The 20,290-nt window shown below is 44.5% G+C and overlaps 1 protein-coding gene across 8 annotated transcripts in view; it reads left to right on the forward strand.

Moving 5' to 3' along the window:
- The first annotated feature begins 16,923 nt into the window (after positions 1–16,923).
- LOC132387141 (zinc finger protein 229-like) overlaps positions 16,924–20,290 on the forward strand; it is a 30,517-nt gene continuing 27,150 nt past the window's right edge. For all 8 annotated transcript variants that reach the window (XR_009509785.1, XR_009509786.1, XR_009509784.1 and 5 more), the window contains exon 1: positions 16,924–17,070. The gene's annotated coding sequence lies outside the window, so the exon portion shown is untranslated. The remainder of the gene's footprint in view (positions 17,071–20,290) is intronic.

The following is a 20,290-nucleotide window of genomic DNA, read 5'->3' on the forward strand; positions in this document are numbered from 1 at the left end:
AGGCTTCGGCACAGCAGCGATAATCAGAAAGATGCCGAGGTGGAAAAACGCAGAAAATCGATGATTTTGCTGTTTTCTATATCAGCTAATTTCATATTATTGTGGATGCCCCATGTAGCCCATTCTCTGAAATGGCAACCAGAGAACTATTTTTACCAGGACAGATATTTGAGTTCCCCGGTATATATCTTCCAACAATTTGGGTTCATGTTAAAATTTCTCAGCATGTGCACCAATACTTGTATCTATACACTGACACAGAGGAAATTCAGAGAGGAGCTGAGGAATGGAATGAAGTATGTGTTCACATTAAATGGCCATCTGTGTAGATAACGTCGGCCTTCAAAGGCAATTCAGTGAAGTTTTCAAATAAAGCCGTTTTACAATGAACAGGCTTGGCATGGATGTCATAAATTCAAACATTCATATGCCTGGTCATCCGGGAATTGGAGAATTGGTGGAAAATTGCTGACGTGATACAGTTCAGGGAGGTAGCAATACAAACACTCAATGCTGCTACCGTGATTGTTAGATTGGTTGAATTATGTGTCACTCGCCTGTCTGTGAAAGGTACATAAGATTCGCTTATGTACATAGACTAATTTTACGTACTTAAATGAACGCTGGTTGCGCGAACTTCCGAACATGATATGTGTCTGACAGGAAATTATAAATTGACAATGTCAATGGCCACTGAAATGTGTCAACAGGGCAGGGATGGCTTCAGGGCTTTCCGAGCTTTAGGTGTTTCAAAATGGACAGGGTCAGGTCACAGAGTGTAAAGTGAGTGCGATGGGAAACAAGGGATAGTATCGCAGCTGCAGAAAGGGAGGACAATGTGGAGAGTTCGTTTGTTAATAGACTGGGAGACGAACACAGAAACATGAAGGACGCGATCTCTCCGTTTGGAGTATTCTATACAGCTGCCCACAGATTGAACAAAAATAAAAACGGCGACTGAATCAGTGAGGTACCGATCGGGAAGCGGAACTTGGACACGTGTCATGTTATTGGCAAGGGCAACTGAAAATTCCCTAATGTTCTTTGGAACATCCCCAGGGTAAAAGATTTGGTTATGACAGAAATCCTCAGTTGTGTGCTGGAAGGATTCATGTCACTATATGAAGACAGGCGGACAAGCGAACAGTCCATACCGGATCTAATATTAGAAAAGGAAACGGATCAGGTGTCAGATCTCTCCGCGGGTCAGCATTTCAGAACGACAGGGAGAACTCCCCGACGTCCACCCTGCACGGGGATAGGACCAGAGAGCATGGAATTATTTAATTCCGATACATCGGGCTACGTGGCAGGAACTTGGGAAGGTAAATAGGAAAATGATGTACTCAGGGAAATGCACAACACACATGTGGAGATTGTTCAGGAAACACTTACATGGGGTTCAGTAAAAGCTTGCCTCATTCAGGCAGGGAAAGGATGATAGCGTAAAGTAACCCTTGCTGACAAGAAATTGGAACAGCTTGTCAAGAGGAAGAAAGAAAGATACTTAAGGTTCAGGAATAAGGATCAGATAGGGTTAGGGCGAGTAACAATGTAGATAGAAAATGAATTTAACAATGGACTTCAAAGTTAGAAGGGGAGTAGTGATCAGTAAGATAATTGAAGAGCAGAAAGATGACTGGAGAGAGTGTGGGCAGATCAGAGGTAAAAGAGGAAAACTTGTGTCTGGAGTCCAAGGAGGCGGTGAAGCTCCTCACTGAATACATTGATCAATGTGAACACAGCGTCAAAAGGCAGATCTGCCAGAACCTGCCGACGCTCAGAAAGAGGATGCGCTGGAAACTTGGAAAACATTATGATAAATGATTCCCCGGTGCCGAAAGGGATATAGTCCAGGTAATTTTGAAAGGTGAGCAAAGATTTTGCTGCACCTTTAGACAGGATATTTGTATCTTCGCTGGCCACGGAAGTAGAACTAGATGATTGGAGAGTGGAAAACGTTATTCAATTGTTGACGAAAGATAATAGGGATATTTCTTTTAATTTTAAGCAGGCAGTCTTACATCAGTAGTGGGTAAACTACTGGAGAGGATAATTGAAGAAGGAATTTATGTGTATTTGGAGAAACTTAGTCTGGTTAAGGAGAAACAACATGGCATGTTGTCCTTTATTAGCCAGACTGAGTTATTTGAAAAAGTGAAAATAAATCAAACAGAAGAATTAGAACAATAGACAATAGACAATAGGTGCAGAAGTAGACCATTCGGCCCCTCCAGTCTGCACCGCCATTCTGAGATCATGGCTGATCATTCACAATCAATACCCAGTCCCTGCCTTGTCCCCATATCCCTTGATTCCCCTATCCATCAGATATCTATCTAGCTCCTTCTTGAAAGCATCCAGAGAATTGGCCTCCACCGTCTTCCGAGGCAGTGCATTCCACACTTCCACAACTCTCTGGGAGAAGAAGCTCTTCCTCAACTCTGTTTTAAATAACTGACCTCTTATTCTCAATCCATGCCCTCTGGTACTGGACTCTCCCAACATCTGGAACATATTTCCTGCCTCAATCCTATCAAATCCTTTAATTATCTTAAACGTTTCAATCAGATCCCCTCTCAATCTCCTCAATTCCGGCGTGTACAAGCCCAATCTCTCCAATCTCTCTGCGTAAGACAGCCCTGCCATCCCAGGAATCAACCTAGTGAATCTACGCTGCACTTCCTCAATTGCCAGAATGTCCTTCCTTAAACCTGGAGACCAAAACTGTACACAATATTCCAGGTGTGGTCTCACCAGGGCCCAGTACAAATGCAAAAGAACATCCTTGCTCTTGCATTCAATTCCCCTTGTAACAAAGGCCAACATTCCATTTGCCCTCTTCACTGCCTGTTGCACTTGCTCATTCACCTTCTTTGACTGGTGAACTAGGACTCCTAGATCTCTTTGCATTTCTCCCTTACTTAACTCTTCACCGTTCAGACAATACTCTGCCCTCTTGTTCCTGCTTCCAAAGTGGATAACTTCACATTTATTCACGTTGAATGACATCTGCCAAGTATCTGCCCACTCACTCAGCCTATCCAAGTCTCCCTGTATTCTCCTAACGTCCTCTTCGTATGTCACACTGCCACCCAGTTTAGTATCGTCAGCAAACATGCTGATATAGTTTTCAATGCCCTCATCTAAATCATTGACATAAATCGTAAAGAGCTGTGGTCCCAATACAGAGCCCTGTGGTACCCCACTAGTCACCTCCAGCCAGTCTGAGAAACACCCATTCACTGCTACCCTTTGCTTTCTATCTGCCAACCAGTTTTCTATCCATGTTGAAACCCTGCCCCCAATGCCACGAGCTCTGATTTTACTCACCAATCTCCTATGTGGCACCTTATCGAATGCCTTCTGAAAATCTAGGTACACAACATCTACTGGCTTACCCTCGTCTAACATCCTTGTTACACCCTCAAAAAACTCCAACAGATTAGTCAAGCATGATTTGCCCTTGGTAAATCCATGCTGGCTCGGCCTAATCCTATTTCTGCCATCTAGATGTGCCAGTATTTCGTCCTTAATATTGGACTCAAGCATCTTCCCCACGACTGACGTTAGGCTAACAGGGCGATAGTTCTCTGTTTTCTCCTTCCCTCCCTTCTTGAAAAGTGGGACAACATTAGCCACTCTCCAATCTTCATGAACTGATCCTGAATCTAAGGAACATTGGAAAATGATTACCAATGCATCCGCAATTTCCTGAGCCACCTCTTTTAGAACCCTCGGATGCAGACCATCTGGACCCGGGGATTTATTAGCCTTCAGCCCTACCATCACAGTTTCTTTCCTAATGTCAATCTGTCTCAATTCCTCTGATATCTTATGACCCTGGCCCATCCATACATCTGGGAGATTGCTTGTGTCCTCCCTGGTGAAGACAGATCTAAAGTATGCATTAAATTCTGTTGCCATTTCCCTGTTTCTCATAACAATTTCTCCCAATTCATTCTTCAAGGGGCCAACATTGTTCTTAACTATCTTCTTTCTCTTCACATAGCTAAAAAAGCTTTTGCTATCCCCTTTTATATTCCTGGCTAGACTGAGCTCATACCTGATTTTTTCTCTCCGTATTGCTTTTTTAGTTAAGATCTGCTGTTCCTTAAAACTTTCCCAATCATCTGTATTCCCACTCATCTTAGCCCTGTCATACTTCTTTTTCTTTAATGCTATACAATCTCTGGCTTCCTTTGTCAACCACTGTGGCCCCTTCCCCCTCTTTGAATCCTTCCTTCTCATTGGAATGAACTGCATTTGCATCTTTTGTATTCTGCCCAAGAATATCTGCCACTGCTGATCCACTGTCTTTCCTGCCAGGGCATCCGCCCATTTAACTTTGGCCAGCTCATCCCTCATGGCTCCGTAGTCTCCTTTATTTAAATGCAACACTGACACCTCTGATCTGCCCTTATCCCTCTCAAATTGTAGATAAAAACTTATCATGTTATGATCACTACTTCCTGATGGCTCCTTTACTTCAAGATCACTTATCAATTCCTGTTCATTACACATCACCAAGTCCAAAATAGCCTCGTTCCCTGTTGGCTCAAGCACAAGCTGTTCCAAAAATACATCCCTTAGACACTCCACAAACTCCCTATCCTGGGGTCCAGCACCTACCTGATTCTACCAGTTCACCTGCATGTTGAAATCTCCCATAACGACTGCATTACCTTTAGCACATGCCAATGTTAACTCCCTAATCAACTTGTACCCAATATCCACGCTACTGTTTGGGGGCCTGTACACAACACCCATTAGGGTCTTTTTACCCTTACTGTTCCTCAGCTCAATCCACACAGACTCTACTTCCCCTGTTCCCAAGTCACCTCTTGCTAAGGACTGAATCTCATTCCTCACCAACAGGGCCACCCCACCCCCTCTTCCCATATTTCTGTCTCTATCATAGCACGTATACCCTGGTACACTCAATTCCCAGGCCTGATCCCCTTGCAGCCATGTCTCCGATATCCCAACAATATCGTAGTTCCCCATTTTCATTCATAATTTAGTATAATGACGGCGTGCGAAGAGGGATATGATTTTAATATAGGGTTGAACTGGAAACAAATATTAAATCGATTAATTATTTTATTTCCAGTTTTGTGCGTTGATTATTTCCCCCTGCTGGTAAATAATCAACACACAGCTAGAATTTAAACAATTTGATTTATAATTAAGGTGAGGGGTTCACGCTGAGACGATTTGGGGAACCTTGTGTGCCCGTCATCCGCCAGACAACCGTCGTCAGGAGACGTGCGAGTTATTTAGCTCCATTGGTGCCGAAAAGTGTCAATTTCTGCCTCACCTCAGACTGAACTCTCCGCGCAGGTTAAACACCCTGGTCCAGATCCACTGCCGCTCACCCGGGAGGTCAGAGTGAGGTTACCCGAGACCGCACCGATCGCCATCCGGTTACAGTCTCAGAGGTAAGTGGTGTCTCCTATATCAGGGTATAGGTTTATCTGTTTCCCCGCAGGTTAAGCACCCTGGTCCAGATCCACTGCCGCTCACCCATGAGGTCAGAGTGAGGTTACCCGGGACCGCACCGAACGCTATCCGGTTGCAGTCTCAGAGGTAAGTGGTGTCTCCTATATCAGGGTATAGGTTTATCTGTTTCCCCGCAGGTTAAGCACCCTGGTCCAGATCCACTGCCGCTCACCCGTGAGGTCAGAGTGAGGTTACCCGGGACCGCACCGAACGCCATCCGGTTACAGTCTCAGAGGTAAGTGGTGTCTCCTATATCAGGGTATAGGTTTTATCTGTTTCCCCGCAGGGCAAAGGGTTGTGTGAAATATGAAAGCGACGTCGATCACACCTAAACGAGAGTGAGTTGTTGGGTAAATTGGTGTTTGCGCGAATAGGGAGCTGCTGACAAATAGAACCAAGTCTCACAGGACCACAACCCACTTCTCCAAAATCAATCAAACATCTGACCCTTCCCCCTTCCTTTCCAGCACTGATGGAGTACTGATAAAGCTGTTTACCCTCTCAACCCCAGATCCTGTCAATGGGGGTTAGTCTGTCTCCCTTCCTCCTGTAGTCCACAATCAGCTCCTTAGTTTGTGTGACAATGAGGGAGAGGTTGTTTTGTTGACAAGAGATAGATGTTGTTCAGACGTCAGGGCATGGAATTATGATATTGTAGCCATTACTGGAATTTGGTTTCACCCAACAGTCTGTGGGATTTACAGGAACCTATTTATAGAGAGATCGCAGACTATGCCAAGAAGCAATTTTTCATTTAGTAAGTGAATTTAACTTTCCATATATTGACTGGGACTCCCATACTGTAAAACGACTAGATGGGGTAGAGGCGTCAAGTGTTCCTTTAATCAGTACGTAGAATTCCCGACGTAGAGGTTAGGAAATGATCCAGGGCTAGAGACAGAAATTAGTGTATGGGGACACTTTGTGTCTAGTGATCATAATGCCATGAGATTCCAAGTAAATACGGAAAAACAGAGGCCTGGACTGCACTTGACATTCCAAATTGCAGAAAGCTCAATTTTAAGGATTTGACAAGTGTGGATTGGGACAGAATGATTTTTGGCAAAGGAGTACTTGGTAAGTGGGAGGCCTTCAGAAGTGAAATATTGAGGATGTCTAGTTTGTATACGCTTGCCTACATAAAAGTTGAAAAGGAACTGGTGCAGGGTACTTGGTTTTCAAGAAATATTGAGGCCCCGGATATTTTGTTCCTCTAAATGCCTCAGACTGTTGGGTGCAGCCAAGACTCATTAATGACTACATCATTACATCATGACAACATGACTACATCATTCCACGCCGTGAGCTCAGATGACATTTTTTAGTGGTCTTCTGTTGGTTTCTGAAAGCTTCCCTATGGGTTTTGCTCGTTTGTTTGCCCTTTCTTTTGTTTTTATGTTGGCTTTGGTCTCTCATTTCAACCACGGTTGTGCCCTCCTGCCTTTCCAATGCTTCCACTTCTTTGGGATGTATCTACCACGCACCTCCTAAGTTGCTCCCAGAAACTCCAGCCATTGCTGCTCTGTCGTCATTCCTACCAGATTCCCCTTCCAGTCAACTCTGACCAGCTTCTCTGTCACAGAAACGTGGAGAAGGTCAGAACAGAAACATGCCCACTCTGGACGATCAGAATGGTAATCTATACGGGAGACAAAATGGATGGGGGAGGTTTGAAATAGTAGTTTTGCATCCGTATTTACACAGGAGATGGACACAGAGTCTGTAGAAGTGAGTCAAGGCAGCATCAACTTCAGGGATCCTGGACAGATTACAGAGGTGAAGGTGTTTTCTGTCTTAAGGAAAATTAGCGTGGATCAATCCCCAGGGCCTGACAAGTTGTTCCCCAGGACCCTGCATAAGACAAGTGCAGAAATTGTCGAGGCCTAAGCACAGATATTTAAATCATCCTTAGTGACAGGTGAGGTACTGGAGGATTGGAGGACAGCCAATGTTGTTCCTCTGTTCAAGAAAGGCTCTAAAAATAAACGAGGAAATTGACATCAATAGTGGGAAACGTATTGGAACATTTGTGCAGAAACAGAATATATAAATATTTGGATCTACGTGGATAGATGGCATGGCTTTGTGCATGGTAGGTCATGTCTAACCAATCTTATAGAGTCTCTCGAGGAAGTTATCAGGGAAGTGGGTGAAGGCAAGGCAGTGGATGTTGTCCACATGGACTTTAGCAAGGCACTTGACAAAGTCTCAAATGGGAGGTTGGTCAAGAAGATTCAGTCACAGCGTTCAAGACGAGACAATAAATTGGATGAGATACTGTCTCTGGCAGAATTCAGAGTGTGGTAGCAGATGATTGTCTTTCTGACTGGGGGCATGTGACTAGTGGTGAGCCACAGGAATCAGTGCTGGATCTGTTGTTGTTTGTCATCTATATCAGCAATCCGGGTAATAACATGGATGGCCATATCAGCTAATTTGTGGATGAAAACAAGACTGCGGGTTTAGCAGACTGAGAGAAGACTTGCTTGCCGTCTTGCAGTGCTTGCAGTGCGAACCGGACCAGGTGGAGAAATGGTTTGAGAAATGGAAAATGGAATTTAATGCATCCAGTTTTGAGGTATTACACTTTGGTAGGATCTACCAGGATAGGTCTTACACAGTGACTGATAGGGCACTGAGGAGTGTTGTTGAAGAAAGGGATGGGACCATAGGTCTATAATTCACTGAAAGATGTGTCACAGTTGGATAGGGATAAAAAGAAAGAATTTGGTACATATGCCTTCATAAACCGAAGTACTGAGTACAGGAGATCGATGTTATGTTGACGTTGTACAAGACAATGATGAGGCCTTATTTGGAGTATTGTGTGTAGTTTTGGTCACCATCCACAGGAAAGACTTTTAAAAAAGTTGAAAGAGTTCTGAGAAAATTCGCAAGGATGTTGCCAGGTCTGGAGGTCTTGGGTTATAAGGAGAGATTAAACTGGACTTTATTCCGTGGAACGCAGAAGATTGAGGCGAGATTTGATGGAAGTGTACCAAAATTATGAGGGCATAGATAGTGTAAATTCAAGCTGACTTTTGCTACTGAGATTGGGTGGGACCAGAACCAAACGTCATGGGTTAGGGGTGAAAGGTGAAACATTAACGACAACATGAGGCGAAACGTCATCATGTCATCGTGCGAGTGTGGAATGAGCAGCCAGCTCAAGTTGTGCATGGGAGATCGATTTCAGCAAGTTAGAGGTTTGTACAGGTACCTGGATGGTAGCGATATGGGAGTGGGCAGATGGCCAACGAGCCTGTTTCTATCTTGTACATTCTATGACTCTGATTCAAGAAACTGAAATAATACTAATATTCATTCTAAATCCTTTGAACAGCTGTGTGGATCAACTATTCATCTCAGCAGGATATATTTACATGGCTTTAAAATGTGGCACTTTATATTGACAGCACGTGAAAGAAAGTCAACATAGGCTACTTGTGTGAGATTGTTTCAGTTGCTCTGGGGCCAGACACCAATGCAGCTCAATGGAAACAGGGAGTCATACTAATTCGAGTCAGACTGACGCAAGTCACAGATTGGAGACAGCAGAAACATAGAAAAAATCCAACAGCACAATACAGGTCCTTCGGCCCACAAAGCTGTGCCGAACATGTTATTACCTGAGAAATTACCCAGGGGTAGCCATCGTCCTCTAATTTTCTGAGCTCCATATACCTGCCCAGGACCCTCTTAAAGACCCAATAGTATCCGCCTCCACCACCGTCGCCGGCAGCCCATTCCACACACTGACGACTCTCTGTGTAAAAATCTTACGCCTGATAACTCGTCTGCACCGATTCTTATAGAGAAAGGAGGTGCATCAGAGAATTTGATGTGCATCCCATATACCAGCACTGTGCCCAGTTAGAAGGTTATTTCTCTCTCCAACTTGGGTTGAACTTCACTGTAACAGTGTAATGTCAGACCACACCTCGGCGACCAAAGTGATCTCATCTTAAATGTTGTCCTTCACACACTGATTGATTTTGTTATTTTTTTCAGGTTACACACGACAAGGAATTTGGCTACGGGAATCTCGAACACAACAAGCCAGTCTCGCTGTGTCTGCCCAGATATTTAAAAAGTGCAGCGGGCTATTCGTGCAATCATCCTTCAATCGTGCAATCATCCATTCGTGCAATATTTCCCGATCCTACCTGTTTCGACCGGGAAGGGACTCGCTCGGTCATCTGACCTACTGGCATACCCGTCATTTTACACCAGGGAGCGGCCGTTCATCTGCTCAGACTGTGGGAAGGGATTCACTCGGTCATCCCACTTACGGACACACCAGTCAGTATACACTAAGGAGAGGCCAGTCACCTGCTGAATTTGTGGGGAAGGTCATCTGACATAATGGCAGATCAGCGAGTTCACACTGGGGAAGGGCCATTCACCTGCTCAGACTGTGGGAAGGGATTCAGTAAATCATCTCACCTACTGAAACACCAATCAGCTCACACTGGGGAGAAGCCGTTCACCTGCTCAGACTATGGGAAGGGATACACTCGGTCCTTTCAGCTGAAGGCACATCGGAGACTTCACACTGGGGAGAGACCATACATCTGTTTTTTGTGTGGGAAGGGGTTCACTCAGTTATCTCACCTAAAAGCACACGAGTCAGTTCACATTGGGGAGCGGCCCTTCATCTGCTCAGACTGTGGGAAGCGATTCAGTCGATCATCTCATCTGAAGGTACATCAGAGTGTTCACACTGGGGAGAGGCCGTTCACCTGCTCAGACTGTGGGAAGGGATTCACTCATTCATCCTACCTGCGGAGACACCTGATAGTTCACTCTGGGGAGAGGCGATTCTCCTGCTCCGACTGTGGGAAGGGATTCAATCGATCATACGACCTACAGAAGCACCAACAACTTCACACTGGGGAGAGGCCGTTCACCTGCTCAGTCTGTGAGAAGGGATTCACGCGGCCATTCGACCTACAAAGACACCAGCGAGTTCACACTGGGGAGAGGCCGTTCACCTGCTCAGTCTGCGGGAAAGGATTCACTTTCTCATCTCACCTACAGACACACCAGTTAGTTCACTCCGGGGAAAGGCCATTCAGCTGCTCAGACTGTGGGAAGACATTCACTCAGTCATCTAACCTACAGAGACACCAGCGAGTTCACAGTGGGGAGCGGCCGTTCACCTGCTCAGACTGTGGGAAGGGATTCGCGCGGTCATCTAGTCTACTCAGACACCAGCGAGTTCACACTGGGTAGAGGCCGATTATCTGCTCAGACATTCGGGAGAGATTCTCTCAGCCATCTCCACCAAATGTGCCTCATTGAGTTTACATTGGGGAAAGGCTGTTCACCCGTTGTGAAAGTGGGAAGGGATTCACTCAGTAATCTAACCTTGTGACAACTGGCGTTTAATATTCTGGATCTGAGACGAATAAATCAGTTCTATTTTAAACTCTGTCTCCGGTACTTAGTTAATTTATAACACGCGTAGTGCAGAGTAGAGAGTCAATTCAGGCTAGCTGGACCCTGCCAGTGATTCTGTTCCAGGGCAGTCCTTTAAATCCTCTCCTGTTGTTCCCCTTTCGCTCTCCCTGTGGGATGGGTTCCAGTCACCAGTCTATCGGTTAAGAGTTTCCCCTTGAATTCCCTGCAGACTGAAGAAGACGAGATGACTGCAGTTCTGTCTGACATGTTCTCCGCCCCTCTCATCTCTGGACTGAGGAAGAATGACCTCCTTATTCACGACTCATTTCCACATTATGTGTCATTTTTCCTGCTTCTAAAGGTTGTTGAAAACACCCCTGTCCTTTAAAGACTGAAAGCAGAATGGGGAAACATCTGTTGGATGTTCAACGAAGCAGGGTCAGAAACCCGATGGGGATCTGCACAGGGCAGAGACTGGGGCTCTGGATTATGAACGTATGATGATGAGAAGGGAAGCAGCAGCGGGGCGTGGCAACGAATGACAGAGTAACAACTTTTGGAAGCTGATTGACAGAGAAAATCTTTTGTTTGTCTGACTGACGAGACAAACAATAACTGTGGTGCGGTGCTCCACTGGTCGTGGAACATGTGTGTGTTGGGAATGGTTTTATCTATTAAGGGAGTTGTCCCTGCTTGTTTATCTTGTAGAATTATATCCGGATGGTTATTATGGATTGTCCTATCCTAATTATTGATTATCATATAATTTGTAAGATTTTGACTCTAAAATTGGATCAGGCTTGAATTTATGGTGCCTTTATGAAGTGATAGAGGGCATTCATGAGTTTGTATTTTAAAGATTTTGGTGAATGATATTTATAGACAATAGACAATAGACAATAGGTGCCGAAGTAGACCATTCGGCCCCTCGAGTCTGCACCGCCATTCTGAGATCATGGCTGATCATTCACTATCAATACCCAGTCCCTGCCTTGTCCCCATATCCCTTGATTCCCCTATTGAGAATATCTGCCACTTGAGTGTACTTTTGTAAGTAATCAGATTGAGTTAAACTGCTGCAGGAGCCTGAAATGTCTCGATTGTCTCTGGTTTCTCTTGGCATTTTCTGCACTTACTGCTTTGTTTGTTTGTTGGTAGAATCTGCGGGTAGAATGAAGGGATAGCAAATGTAAAAACAAACTCCCTGATGGGAATTGTATAGAGACCTCCAAACAGTAGTAAGTATGTGGTCGACAAATTCCAATGGGAGTTAGAAAATGCGTACCAAAAGGGCAATATTACAAGATCACAAGACAAAGGAGCAGAAGTAGGTGAGTCTGCTCCGCTATCCACCTTTTGTTAATAGGAGGGTTAAAAATGGAACCAAGGCAAATTCATGTTTGATAGAGCTATTTATTAAAAAAGATAAGTATAATTCAGATAATTGTAGTGAATAATTTCCAGCGTGTACATTAAAACAAAATGGGACAAGGAATGAGGAATAATTATATCTGAGGAAGAATGGACAATATTATGGAGTTATCAGTGGAGCTGTACCAGTTCACAGAAACGGACGGAGATTGGATGGAAAACTTTGATAAGATATTTTATTACACCCTCTCAGAAATCCCATTATGATAGTTAACTTCCTGTTTGCTGGAGAAATTGTGTAAATCAAAATGCACACCATTATCATATTTTCTGGGATTGCCCTGTTGTCAAAGACTATAGGATTGGAATACACAATGCCCTGAAAGACATTTTAAATGTGAAATACCCTTAGAAAGTAAGACCATATATATTGGGTATATACCTCTAGAATCGGTACAAAGGGATACATATTTAATGAATATACTGCTAGTGACTGGTAAAAAGATTTTTTTTTAACAAGAAATGGTTATCACAGAACAGCCCAACCTTAAACGCATGAATGGAAATTACAATGGATATTTACAAAATGGAGAAGATAACAGCATCTGTTAATCATAAGTTAGAACAATTTGTTTCATACTGGGAAAAGTGGTTTAACTACATAACACCTCATAGACCTGATTTTATTCTCACAAATGAATGAAAGTGTTGTAAAAAAAAAGACCACTGCTTACTTGTACATAGTTTTCTCCTTTCACTTGTTCTTTTATCTCTTTTCTATAAGTGCATATCTCAGATAAATATTATGTGGAGACTTGTGGCATATATGTGTACAATACCTGAAATACATCTTATGGAAAAGTTTGTTGATGATGAACTTCATTAAAAAATGAATTACAATAAAAAGAATCGGGATCCCGATGAAGGGTCTTGGCCCGAAATGTTGATTCCCATCCATAGGTGCCGCCTGACATGCTGAGCTTCTCCAGCACTTTGTGTGTAGTGCTCTAGATTTCTAGCATCTGTAGGTCCTCTTGTTTCCAGATACTTATATATTTATTGAAAAAACAAGCTGCTGGTGGGGTTGTGTGTCTCTGCCGGTAAAATATTAAATAAAATCATGAGAAAGAGGTGGCATAGGTTTGGAAGGTGTAGAATCTGTGGGTAGAATGAAGGAGCAGCAAATGTTAAAAAAAAAAATCCCTGTTGAGAATTGTATAGAGACTTCCAAACCTCCAAAGTATGTGGTCCACAAATTATAATGGGAGATAGAAAATGTTTGTCAAAAGGGCAATGTTACAATAGTCATGGGGGATTGTCATGCAGGTGATTAGAAAAATCAGGATGGTGTTGGTCTCAAGAGCAGAAGTTCCTGGAATGCCTACAAGACGCTTTTTATAGAGCAGCTCGTGGTTGAGCCCGCTTGGGGATCAGCTTTTCTGGATTGGGTGATGTAACGAACTGGAATTAATTAGGTCACTTAATTTCCAAAAAGCCTGAGGGACAAGTGATCTTAATCTGATCAAATTCACCCTGACATTAGAGAAGGAGAAGCTAAAGTCAGATGTGGAATAATTAGAGAGGCATGAGAGCAAAATTGGTCGAAATTGATTTGAAAATAACAAGGGCAGTGATGAAAACAGACAAGCAATGGCTGGAATTTCTGAAAGCAATTCGGAAGTCACAGAGAGGAAGTGGTATGCTAAAGGTAAGGTGACAAAACCGCGGCTGATAAGAGAAACCAAAGAAAACGTAAAAACCAAAGAGAGGGCATAGAGCAAAAATTGCTAGGAAATATCTTCAGCTACATATAGTGTAAAAGAGATTTGAAAAAGGATATTGGACCACTAAAAATTACGCTGGAGAGGTAGTAATGGGGTGGCGGTGCAAGGTGATGGCAGATGAACTGAATAAGTATTGTACATCACTCTTATCTGTCAAAGGCACTGGCAGTAATATGGAAGTCCCTGATGTCAGTGGTCAGAATGTGTAAAGTTACGTTACTCGGGAGAAGGTTCTTTGGAAACAGAGATGATCTGAAAGTAAATAGGTCACCTGAATCAGATGGTGTACACCTCATCTGAAGATCTGAAGGAGGTGACTGAAGAGATGTGGAGGCACTAGCAATGAGCTTTCGAGAGTCGTTAAGGAAATTATATCCTAAGAAGTTTTTACCTTCACTCCTCCCCCTCTCGTAGTTTCACCTATTACCTACCACTTCTTCCACCCCTTCACCCCCACACTTCTTCCTCTGACATCTCATCTTTTTTTTCCCAGTCCTGATGAAGGGTCTCGACCCGAAACTTCGACTGTTTTCTATTTCCCATATATGCTGCCTGGCCTCCTAGGTTCCTCCAGCATTTTGTGTATGTGTTGCTTGGATTTCCAGCATCCACTGATTTTCTCCCGTTTTTTGATAAAAGCAAAAGCAGGGTCAAGTCAAATCAAGTCACTTTTATTGTCATTTCGACCATAACTGCTGGTACAGTGCATAGTAAAAATGAGACAACGTTTTTCAGGACCATGGTTTACATGACACAGTACAAAAAAACTGGCCTGTACTAAGTAATAATAACAAAAAAAAACACAGAGAAAGCTACACTAGAATACAGACCAACACAGGACTTCATAAAGTGCACAAAAACAGTGCAGGCATTTACAATAAATAATAAACAGGACAGAAGGACAAGGTGTCAGTCCAGGCTTCGGTTATTGAGAAGTCTGATAGCTTGGGGGAAGAAGCTGTTATATAGTCTGGTTGTAAGAGCCCGAATGCTTCGAAGCCTTTTCCCAGACTGCAGGAGGGCGAAGGGATTGTATGATGGGTGCGTGGGGCCCTTCACAATCCGGTTTCCTTTGCGGATGCAGTGTGTGGTGTAAATCTCCGTAATGGCGGGAACAGGGACCCCGATAAACTTCTCAGCTGACCTCACTATCCGCTGCAGGGTCTTGTGTTCCGAGATGTTGCAATTTCCGAACCAGGCAGTGATGCAGCTGCTTCACTCATTATATATATATGACTATAGGTCATACTATATAGCAAGAAAACAGTGGGAAGTTAGAGGATCGAAAAGCTTTTACATAACCAACAGGAGACAACCAAAAATAGAAGCCAGGAGAGACAAGATGAAAAATTAAGGTCAATGAGCCGATCATATCAAGTATCAAAAGAGGTTCAGATACATAAAGAGTAAAAGAGAGGCAAGAGTTAGAGTAAATAGTGGCCGAATGTAGTACTTTGTGTCAATCTTCACTGTGTAAGACACTAGCAGTATAAGACCATAAGACATAGGAGCAGAAATAGGCCATTCAGCCTATCAAGTCTGCTCCACCGTTCTGTCATGGGTGATTCCGTTTCTCACTCAACCCCATGTACCTGCCTCCTCGGGGTATCCTGTAATGCCCTGACTGATCCGCAAACTATTAGCTTCTGCCTTAAATGTACCCAAAGAGTTGGCCCCCACAGCCGTCTGTGTCAAGAGAATTCCACAGATTCACTGCTCTCTAACTAAATAAAATCCTCCATTACTATTCTAAAAAGTTGCTCCTCAGTTTTGAGGCTGTGCCCTCTGTTATGGCTACCCAGACCATGCTAAAAGTCCTCTCCTCATCCACCCTATCCAGACCTTTCCACATTCGGTGTGCTTCAGTGAGATTTAACACCCCCACCCATCCTCATTTATTAAACATAGGTCAGTGTAGGAGTACAGGCCCAAGGCTGGAAAATGCTCCTCATATCTTAATCCCTTAATTCCCGGAATCATCTTCTTGAACACCCTCTGGACTCTCTCTAATGACAACACACGTTTTCTGAGATATGGGTCCCAAATACTCTCATTGCGACTTGAGTAGTGTCTTATAAAGTACCAGCATTATCTATCTCCTTGCTTATATATTCTACTTCACTTTAAATAAATGACAGCATTTCATTTGCCTTCTTTACCACAGACTCAACCTGTATATTAACCTTCTGGGAGTCTTGCCCGAGGACTCATCTTTCCTTCTGTACTCCTGTTTGAACCTTCTCCCCAATCAGATAATATTTCACCATTCACGAACACGAGGAAATCTGCAGATGCCGGAAATTCAAGCAACACACAGAAAATGCTGGTGGAACGCAGCAGGTCAGGCAGCATCTATAGGGAGAAGCACTGTCCATGTTTCAGAACTGACGAAGGGTCTCGGCCCGAGGCGTAACTGCGCTTCTCCCTGTAGATGCTGCCTGACCTGCTGCGTTCCACCAGCATTTTGCGTGTGTTGACTGATTTAAAAGAAACCAGCTCATTTTCTGTGTGGGTCTGAACTGTGTGTCGGGATGGGAAGTGAATCAAAACTATAACTCTAAGAACTCTGTGACCTGGGGCTGGAGGGAAAGGGATCGGGAAAGATATGGAGGGAAAATCTAAATACGTATGGAAATGATATAGGGAAATAATGAAATAATGTGGGAAATGCGCCGGTGGGTAGGGCGGTATGTGAAGGGCGAGGAACAGTCACCGGTTACATGGGAGACCAGCGAAACGTGATCGTGTTTTACCGCAGATCGGCAGCATTTGCGGGATTCTTTCCGTGGCTCCGCCCACCGACTGTGACGCAAAAGGAAGCACATTGCGCATGCTCACAGTGCCGAGCCAGGCAGCGATGTTGTTTTCGTTCTTTGTGGAAGTGGGTCAGCGGCGGGTCCGGGTTCGGGTTCGCAATCGGGATCGGGATCGGGAGGGGGTCCTCGCCCCCTTGGACGGGGAGCCGGAGACGGATTATTCTCTGCGGGGCAACACCAACAATTTCCATTCAGTGAGTATTGAAGCCGGTCCCGAGCGGGGAGGTCTGACGTTGAGTGGTGAGTTAACTTTCCCGAACGGAAACAAGAGAAAATCTGCAGATGCTGGAAATGCGAGCAACACGCACAAAATGCCGGAAGAACTCAGCAGGCCGGGCAGCATCTAGGGGAAGAATACCGTCGACATTACCGACATTACTGGAGAATAAAAGGTGGGGGAGGGGAAGGGAGCGAGAAACACAAGGTGATCGGTGAAACCTGAAGGGGGAGGGGATGAACTTTCCAGAACTGGCGGCCTCGCCTCGCTTCCTTCACAGAATCTGCCGGGGTCGGTCCGGGTTGTGAGACCTTCACACCGAACCGTCTGAGATGAGCCGCCGCTCAGCCCGTTGTTCTGGTCCTATTAGCAGGATGAAGTTAAACATGTTTCTATCTTGTTACTGACAGAGAATCGTATAATTTGTGTTCCGTGTGTTATCTGAATGTAGTTGCCAGTGATGCTGCCACAAGTCACCGTTTCTCTGTCCCTGTACCTTCCCGTACTTGTGCAATTGGCAATAAATTCAACAGGACCTGAGAAATCTCAGTGGGATTTGATTAGTGATGATCATCTTGGCAACTCGGTAGGTCGAATGTATGAGACAGTACACTGTTAAATGCAAAACCCTGAACAGTGTTGATGATCAGAGGGATCTTAGACTCCAAGTTCATCGCTCCCTGAAAGAGACTGCACAGATTGATCGGGTGGTTAAGAAGGCAAATGGCATGGTTGTCTTTATTAGTTGAAGCACTGAGTTCAAAAGTCGGGAAGTTGTGTTGCAGCTTTATAAAACTAGTTAGACCACATCTGGAGTGTTTCATACAGTTCTGGTCGCCCCCATTCTCGGAAGGATAGCGGGGCTTTGGAGTGGGCGCAGAAAAGGTTTACCAGGATATTGCCTGGATTAGAGGGCCTGAGCCATAACGGGAGGTTGGACAAAATTGTGTCGTTTTCTCCGGAGCCTTGCCGGCTGGGGTGAGACTGGAAAGACGTTTAGAAGATTACCAGACGATTAGAAGCCATGTCTCAGAAAGGCAGCGTCCATTATCAAGGACCTCCAGCACCCAGGGCATGTCGTTTTCTCACTGTTACCATGAGGTAGGAGGTACAGACGTCTGAAGGCTCACACTCAGTGATTCTGGAACAGTTTCTTCCCCTCTGCCATCCGATTGCTAAATGGATATTGAACCCTTGAACACTACCTCACATTTAAAATATATAGTATTTCTGTTTGTTGCACGATTTTTAATTTATTCACAGAAACATAGAAAACCTACAGCACAATACAAGCCCTTCAGCTCACAAAGTTGTGCCAACATGTCCCTAACTTAGGAATTACTATGGTTACCCATCGCCCTCTATTGTTCTAAGCTAGTATTTCTTTATTTTTCTCCAGTGTCTCCAGGTACCTATTGTGCTGTCTTGCCATAACCATTTCAGATCTGGGAAAAAGTCTCTGACTATCCACATGATCAATGACTCTCATCATCTTATACACCTCTATCAGGCCACCTCTCATCCTCCATTGCTTCAAGTAGAAAAGGCCGAGTTCATTCAAACTTTTCTAATAAGGCATGCTCCCCAATCCAGGCAACATCTGTGTAAATCTCCTCTGCACCCTTTCTATGGTTTCCACATGCTTCGTGTAGTGAGGCAACCAGAATTGAGCACAGTGGGGTGAGACCAGCTTCACATATAGCTGCAACATTAACTCTCAGCTCCTAAATTCAATCCCACGATTGATGAAGGTCAATGCATCATATGCTTCTTAACCACAGAGTCAACCTGCATAGCAGCTTTGAGTGTCCTATGGTCTGGGACCCCAGGATCCCTCTGATCCTCCACACTGCCAAGAGTCTTACCATTAATGTTATATTCTACCATTATGTTTGACCTAACAAAATGAATCACTTCACACTTATCCTGGTTGAACTCCATCTGCCACTTTTCCACCCATTTTTTCATCCTATCAATGTCCCACTGAAACCTCTAACAGCCCTCCACACTATCCACAACACTCACAACCTTTGTGTCATCAGCAAACTTGCTAACCCATCCCTCCACTTCCTCATTCAGGTCATTTATCAAAATCCCAAAGAGTAAGGGTCCCAGATGAACCAGATGATTTAGTTGTTTATTTTTATTATTTTTGTTTTGTTTTTCTTCCCCCTTCTATAATATGTATTGCATTGAACTGCTGCTGCACGGTTTTCAAATTTCATGACACAGACTGGTGATAATAAACCTGATTCTGATTCTGAGTGGACAGACAATCTATGTTTCCCGGGAGTTGAAATGGCTAATATATTTAAGGTGAGAGAAGATGTAAGCAGCAAGTTTGTTTCTTTACACAGAGTAGTGGCTAGCTGGAAAACTCTGCCTGGGGTGGGAGACCCGACTGGTCACGTGATCCCGTTAGTCCCTTCCATTTAGCAGCAGATGGGCAGCACCTGTGCATCTGTTTCCGAGGCCCTGCCCTCCGGATGATGTGACACTCACTTTGCGCATGTTCACTGTCTCCGGCCGGGCGGTGTTTTCATTTCCACTCAGTGCTGAAGTGCATCATCTGTGGGATCGAGGGAAGGGTCCTCACCTCCTGGGTGGGGGAGCCAGGGGTCGGGATCACTGCCTGTGGGCCGAAAATATTGCGTTCCCATTGGTGAGTATTGCGACCGATCCCAAGCAGGGAGATCCGATGTTGGCCGTGAGCCCCGAACTGAGGACCAATTACTCATTTATATTCTGATTATCTGGGCTTGTCAAAAATGTGTAGACTTCAATTAATCTGCATTGAACGATCCAAACCTAGAGCCCAGGCTGTCTATTTCCACAGGGTTGAAATGGGAGAGCCACCGACAGGTCACGTGAGGCTGTTTACTGCAGATCTGCCCTACCCTTCGCTTTGTGATGTGAGATGACGTCGTGTGTGCTCAGAGTCCCCGGATGGGTCAGGATGCTTCCTCTATGTTGTGTTGGGGAATCTGATGTTGGTCACTGAGTCCCGTTAACTTCCTGCAACTCGCCTCGTTTCCTGAGGCTGCTCACATTTGTCCTTGAGCTTTATGGCTGTTGTGTCTTCTCCCGGACTGGGGTGGGTGAGAAATGAGAACATCCCAGGTTTTGGGGATCTTTGATTTCACTGCCTGCTTTACCGAGGGACTGGGAAGTCTAGGGGGTGAATGGTTTCTATGATG

The sequence above is a fragment of the Hypanus sabinus genome, unplaced genomic scaffold (assembly GCF_030144855.1).
Source record: "Hypanus sabinus isolate sHypSab1 unplaced genomic scaffold, sHypSab1.hap1 scaffold_1560, whole genome shotgun sequence".
Classification (NCBI taxonomy): domain Eukaryota; kingdom Metazoa; phylum Chordata; class Chondrichthyes; order Myliobatiformes; family Dasyatidae; genus Hypanus; species Hypanus sabinus.